We start from the raw sequence: 6,906 nt of genomic DNA on the forward strand, positions 1-6,906 counted from the left end.
ACCCTCCCCCCTCCGCCCGGCTCTTCCCCCTGCTGTGGGCCCGGGGACGGCATTCAGCTCCCTGACAACTTAGCACAAGCCTGCGACCCGCTGACCCCCCAGCCTTCATGCTATCAGCTCCCATTAACTCACACACAGAGTGATGCCATTATTTTGCTTCAGAGAGTCTATTGGCACAGAGGATTTAAAGCTTGGGCCTGTGGCCCCATTCCTTTCAGGCTCTCTGCTCTCGGGGCTTAATGACCGCCCGCCCCATTAACAAACGCCTTTAAGGTGGAGAGTTGTGGATCCGCGCCGAAACAAAAATGCCTCGCTCGCCTCCCACCCAACCTAAACCTTTCTGCTGAGTGACCCACACTAGTAAAGTTTATACAAAGATTAGCAAAAAAACGTTGACCAGACTTGCAGAGACAAAACGCCTGCTGATCCAAGCACTCTGTTACGGAGGGGGAGGAAAGGAGTGACTGTGAGTGGGGAGGTGGTGGGGGGGGGAGCTGCAGACAGGCTCTCTGTGTGTTTGCGCACACTCTGATGGCTGAAATGACCCCCTCTCTTCAGGGGCCCCAACATGCATGTGCCATTAGTGAATTCCACACTCCGGCTCCTCCACTCCGAGCTCAGCTTTTACTGCAGCACGGCCCCGACCATGGAAAAAAAAAAAAAAAAAACCTCAGTCCCAACTCGTTTACGGTCCGCCATTGTCTCAAATCAAATGGAGCCCACACATCAAGGTAAACTCACTTTGAAACAGCGCACACAAACACAAAGGACCAAAAGGTTCACATCTTCTCCTGCTCGGATGAAAGGAATAAAGCCAAATAAAAAGACTTTAGTGAGTTGTGTCGAGTTTTCACACATAACCTGGAACAAAGCATGCCAGTGAGACTGGAAGGATGAGGAGACTAAACGAGCGGGACAAAGGTTAGAGACATATTTTATGTCAAGCCTGATGGAAGACAATGAACACACAGGGAGCCAGGCCTTTTCCTGTTGCTCTGTTGTGTTCAGAATCTACATGTGGCTTCATGCATAAATGTCTGTTTGGACTGGGAGAGAAACAAGTCGGCACATTTGTCGCTCTGTCACGGTTTTGTAGATTCTATCGGATTATCTATTTGTATTTAGCCAAGCTACACATTATTTCACACAAATAATTATTCCCGAAGTAACTCCAACTCCAATGGCCAAGCTAATTTAACTGCAAGCGAGTGTAGGACCATGAAGTGATGCAGTTCGAAGCGAAACTCCAAAGTTCCAACATGAAGCAAAGATGTGAGGGCGTGTCCTCCGCACCTCGACCACAACATGGACTCCCGGATCAGACTTTGTGTCTTACTTTACGAGGGTCTGTTCTGGGTGGAGCGATGGCGGCTGGGAGCAATTACTGGTGCTCTGCATCCATTTAACCCTGCCACCTTTTAACAGCTCAGTTTACCCATTAGAATAGTAGCGCATGTTATTATTGTTATTTTATTCTCAAAAGTCTCTCCTCTTAGTGTCAGTCTTCGAGCTGTTGGACCCTGCCACGGTATGGAAGCTACATTTCCTGTTCGTGGGGCCAGAGGCAATGATGTGAACGCAGAGAGGAGCTAATGAATGCTAGCGTCTAAAAAAAAAAAGTTACAGACTTTCTTGAAACGACAAAAAATAAAAATGTCTTTAACAAAAATGTATTTTTTCAAAAAAGTGAATCTTAAAGCAGCTAATGAAGTAAAGATAATATAGAAACAAGCCTGTTTCCATACATTTAGGAATCAAAACATGTGTAGCGGGGTTGCCAGATAGGAAATGAAAACTGTAATGTTACTTTAAAATGATTGTATTTTGCCCCAAACTGTGCAAACTGAGGTAAAAGGGTAGACTGTAAGATGAGGTGTGCGTTGTGATTGATAGAGGTGGTTTGACTCTGCAACTATCTTACAAAAAGCGTAATCATCCTATATCTGGCAACACTAACGCTCTGTCACACTTGGTTTTGAACTACAAACAGTTTGCTGAGTCTCTAGCATGTTTCAGGTTGCATCCAAAATGGTGAACATAGGAACCTTCGTTAGGTCCGAGGATGATATTGTTTTGCTCTTACATGTTGAAAAAATAATTAGCACACTGCCATCTGACATTGTTGCTGTTGTTCATCTATTTACGTAAGTACAGAAAAACTACTGACTGCAGTCGTTTGTAGCTTGCCTGTGCAATTTCACACCTCTGCAGGAGGTTTGCGAAAACCTCCACTCTGAGACCTGGGTTCAAAAAGTTTTGATTTTAGCAAAAATGAGTGATGCTCTCGTGAAGACAAACAGAGCAGCAGAAAATCAATGGTTTCTTTCAAAAACAGCTGTTGGCCTAAAAATCTGCCTTGCATCAACTTGGACTGCAAAATAACGGTAAAATACATTATCACGGTAGTACCCTTGTTTACAAAATCAATATTTCAAGACTGTTTGAACTGCTATAGTATTCTAAGTGCCAATAGAAATATTTGGGCAATCAGACGGACTTCCACTTCCCACACCTGGGTTTGATGAGAGTAGTCGAGATGCTTAACCAGACAGTAAGTGTCAGCATTGTAATGAMAACAGAAAATGAAAAGTAAGAAAATATACTCTATTTTACATTAACTGAACAATATTTTGCCACAGATATATTTGGCAAATACTACAAGAAAATAAAAAAAAAAATTTGTTTGCAATGTTTTTAATACCAAGACATGAGCTCAAAGAAAGATATTTTGTGGCAACATTTCAATTTCAGAAATTAAAGATATCAAAAATGTAATGTAAGATTTGTCAACAAACACCTTGTTTCAGTTTGATCAAACTACACTGAAGTGCAAACAATAAAAACATTCTTCAGTTTGCATGAACAGAGATGTAAAAAATATCAGCTTAGCATAGTGGCATTGGTGTTAAAGCGCAAAAAAGCCAAAGAAAAACAGTAAAAATAATCCATAAAACAGCCTTAAAATAAAGGAACAATATAAATTTAAATATCCCAAGTATTAATAATTAAACATACTCCAAATACGAGAAAATCAATTTAGTTTGTAAAATTAAAATGGGTTTTACTTCATATGAGCAAATATTTCTATCACTTGTGTTTGAATTATAAAAAGCTGCAGCAATACTTCACACACTGCAAGTTCTCCCAGACTTCCAGTTGGAAACTCAACTCTAACCCAATTAGCTGTCATCCAATTATTAAGTCTTCATATTTTAACCTAAAAATATTAATGTTAGTTTTTACTTTTCATGAGAAAAACAAAAAGCCAAAAATCATCATGCTTTCCTGACACAGAGAATGTATATTATTCAACTAAACATGCCACATACACAGTTTATAAATATATCTAAATACATAGAACACAACTAGTCCTAACGTCTTCCACAGAGTCACAAAAATGTAAATAACATTTATAAAAAGATACTACTGCTACAGGTTTCTAGCCCTCAAGGGCAAGTCTGGATAATTATTGTTAAGTACACAGAAATGAGGGTTTGAAAGTTTTCAATAGGCAATCCTTGATGATCATCCAGTAATGCTTTTAAAGACAGCATGAAAAGCGATTGGGGGGGGGGGGNAGAATCAGAAGAGAGCTGCCCCAGGGTAAACACAGCTCTGCAGCCTTGGAGTGAGATGAATGGGAGGCCGAGTGTCAGGGACAGGCAGACAAACAACAGCTTCCCCTCCGTGCTAACATCTCTCCACCAAGCTCAGTGGCCAACCCCCCATTAAACTTCATCTTTCCTTAACACAAGAGAGGACCAGCATTGCACCCATTCCTCTGATTCTTTACTAAAGAGTGGGGGGAAACAACATTGCTGTGACTCGCTGTATGTGACATAGTCAAGGGGAGGAGTTCAGCAGTCTCTCATCCTGTGCCAGGGATTAGTTTCCCCCTCCAGCTATTAGACTGTACCAACAAACCAACTGGCTCTAGGTTTGTGGGCTGACTGTGGGGTATTAGGTGTAAAAACTGTACCTGTGTCAAGTTTTTTCTCTTTATCCTTAATCGTAATTCATACAAAAAAGTTTTATACCTAAACTAAGGCTACATTCACACTGCAGGCAAATGCATTCCAAATCCATTTTTCCCCCTATTGGTATTTTTGCATTGCAAGACATGGCTCAGCCCACCYCAGCTCTAGTTGGACAGACCTTGCTCTACCCTAGCCCTCAATGTGGATCGATGGGATCATAGTATTAAACACTCCCAAATCTTATTTTGTTTCATTTACGGCACAACAATAATGGACTACATAAAACCCGAAGAAAAAGTACAGAAGGCTGGACCATCCAGCAGTATGACACTAATGATGGGATGAAAGACAACAGAGAACGGTAAGCTAATGTTAGCTTGTTGCTGTTTGGTAGCTTGTTGTGTAGTTACAACACTGATAAAAACATTAGTCACTGCAAACAATTCACGTAAAGTTACTCTCATCTGTGTGATGTAACCACCCTACCTCCTGGATCAGTGAACCAATCAATGAGCAGCAGTAGCAGACATCAAATTGGGCTGATTTTGGGGTTCCAGAAATTGGAGTGGAACTGGGTCACAGGGGTTAATGCAAACACACTTAACCCAGGTCTAAAGTCAGGCTGGTCCGGGCCAGGCCTTGCAATGCAAAAAGGTCTTATTTGACCCAAATCAAAAAATTTTCAAGACAGTATGAACGTAATAAATGAAGATTTTTTCAAATCTGATCCAGGTCTTTACAACGTGTGGTAATAAATCGGATGCATATCAACAACCTCAGAATTGACACGCTAACATGTGTAGCCTTCATACTTGCTTCTGTAAACTCAGCCTGCTGACTGTGATGCCATGTCTTCTTCTGCACATTTATGGCATCAATGCCATAAAGAGTTACCAATGGAGTCTGATGGAGGTCACATAAAAAATAAAATGTGAACTACGCAAAAAAATCAGATTTGAGCAAAAGATCAGAACTGAGCATTAAAACCTGCAGTGTGGATGTAACCTAAACAAATGTGAAACAGAAGACTTCTCCTTCATGTTTGGAGAGGATGGCTTTAATTCAGAAGCTTCCACAGGCTCTTTGCAGCCCTTGAGCAGGCCACATTTAGGCTGGCGTCTGGGCTATCGCTGGCATCAAAGTTGGCTCTATCAGACAGACACGCTAACTGGAGCTGCTGTTACATGTCTATGGATTTTTCTCCCTGAGGTATGGCCTTTCTTTGACTGAGAGAGAGAGAGAGAGAGAGAGAGAGAGAGAGAGAGAGAGAGAGAGGGAGGGAGAGAGAGAGAGAGAGGGGAGAGGGAGGGAGAGAGAGAGAGAAAGCAAAAGATACAGAGACAGAGATATATGCCAGGAGAAAACACTGTAGGAGCCCAAGAAACTGAATCCAGTCACCAAACCTTCCTGGTCACAATGGGAATGCTTTACATTGTCATCTACTTCCTCCTCACTTTTCCTTCTGTTTCTGTTTTGGGATGACCTCATGAGGGAGGAAAAGTGCTGTGCCCTAGATAGCAGATAACTAACAGAATCCATAAATGAAATCAATAAACAACAGAGGGTGTAAAAAGCACAGGAAGCTAAGGAAGGTAATATGGTGGAGCTGTTGGGACGCAGGAGTGAGGCTCCTGGTTTGAGCACAAAGACTCTATTTCTTTTTCTTCTTGGTAAAGAAAACATGCTGCTCATTTCCTTCAAGGGTCCTCCAACGCTTTTAGGTATGCCAGAAACCCAGAGCACAAGTGATGCTGGTGATCTAAGAGCCTTTCAGAGCGTGTAAAAGTTCTGTGTAAACTGCGGGGGTTGTTTGTGAATGTGTCGTATCTGCAGGCAGCCTCGCGGGCCGGCCGAGTCTGAACGATCTCTGGAAGCAAAACACTCAACGAACATCCTGCTGGGTGGCTGTGCTCTTTCACCTCCTCGTACAACCTATCTTTGTGTGTGTGTGTTTTGTGCGTGAGTGTGAACGTGTTTGTTTGCTAGCGTGCTGAGGGAGGTTCGAGCCAAGTGGGCTGGAGCGTTTGAGCAGAGGAGACCCTGCACATTCCTGAACCCTTCCCTTTCTGTGCCTCCGAACTTCCTACTCTCGGGTAGGGATTGTGGGGGGGCGGCAAGGACGCTGCTTTGCGCCCTATCTTTCACCACAACACATAGATTTAAATCTCATAGTTTTTACATGTCAAGAYGGAAACTGAAAAACAACAAGAACTTCATATCATAAGTTATATTAATCTGACTAATTTAAGGTGAAAGGTTTAGGTGTTTTGTTTCCTCTTGGGTTGTAAGAGGCGGAGGGGCAGCATTGACGGACAGAGCTACCCTTCAAACAATGGTTTCCTATTGATCGACCCAGTGGATCAGAGTCTGTGAGAAGTATGTGTTCTGTCAGGATAATGTGGCACCGGAGTTTCTGTTTCAATCACAACACTTGCTCCGACTGTAACCCACACTGCTTCACCGCGAGCATCCAGACACCACCTCCCCAAACAAAGACAACTGTCCCCACCATCACTGACACGTCAGCCCGTTCACAACAAGGGAGGCGTTCATTAAAAATGCAGGAGCGAACATTTCTAATCATTTCTAAAGTCCTTCACTGTCAACATCTGTCGAAAAAATAAATACTGAGGCAAAGGGGAATGGCAGGATTTCATTAAKTTAATTATGTGCTGGCAGTCACAAACAGAGGAAGGGGGGAGCTATAGCCAGACCTCTAATCTAAACCGTACCCTGAAACGCGACAGCCTGACTGCACGTACAGAGCCACACCGCCAAGACTTTAGAAAATGTCCACAAATAAAAGATAAGCAAAGCACACATGGCAAAAGTAGATATACTTTCCCCAGAGGAACGTAGTTAATAGGAGGTTTTACCATGAGCATGTTTACAACTTGTAATAGCTACCACTAGTAAAAAAATTTTTTTA

At 42.5% G+C, this 6,906-nt stretch overlaps 1 protein-coding gene across 1 annotated transcript in view; it reads right to left on the reverse strand.

Moving 5' to 3' along the window:
• The window catches only part of smad6b (SMAD family member 6b), a gene marked incomplete at its 5' end in the record, with an annotated part of 30,149 nt that overhangs the window by 1,632 nt on the left and 21,611 nt on the right, over positions 1-6,906 (reverse strand).

This window comes from Austrofundulus limnaeus, unplaced genomic scaffold (assembly GCF_001266775.1).
Source record: "Austrofundulus limnaeus strain Quisiro unplaced genomic scaffold, Austrofundulus_limnaeus-1.0 Scaffold104, whole genome shotgun sequence".
Taxonomy (NCBI): Eukaryota; Metazoa; Chordata; class Actinopteri; order Cyprinodontiformes; family Rivulidae; genus Austrofundulus; species Austrofundulus limnaeus.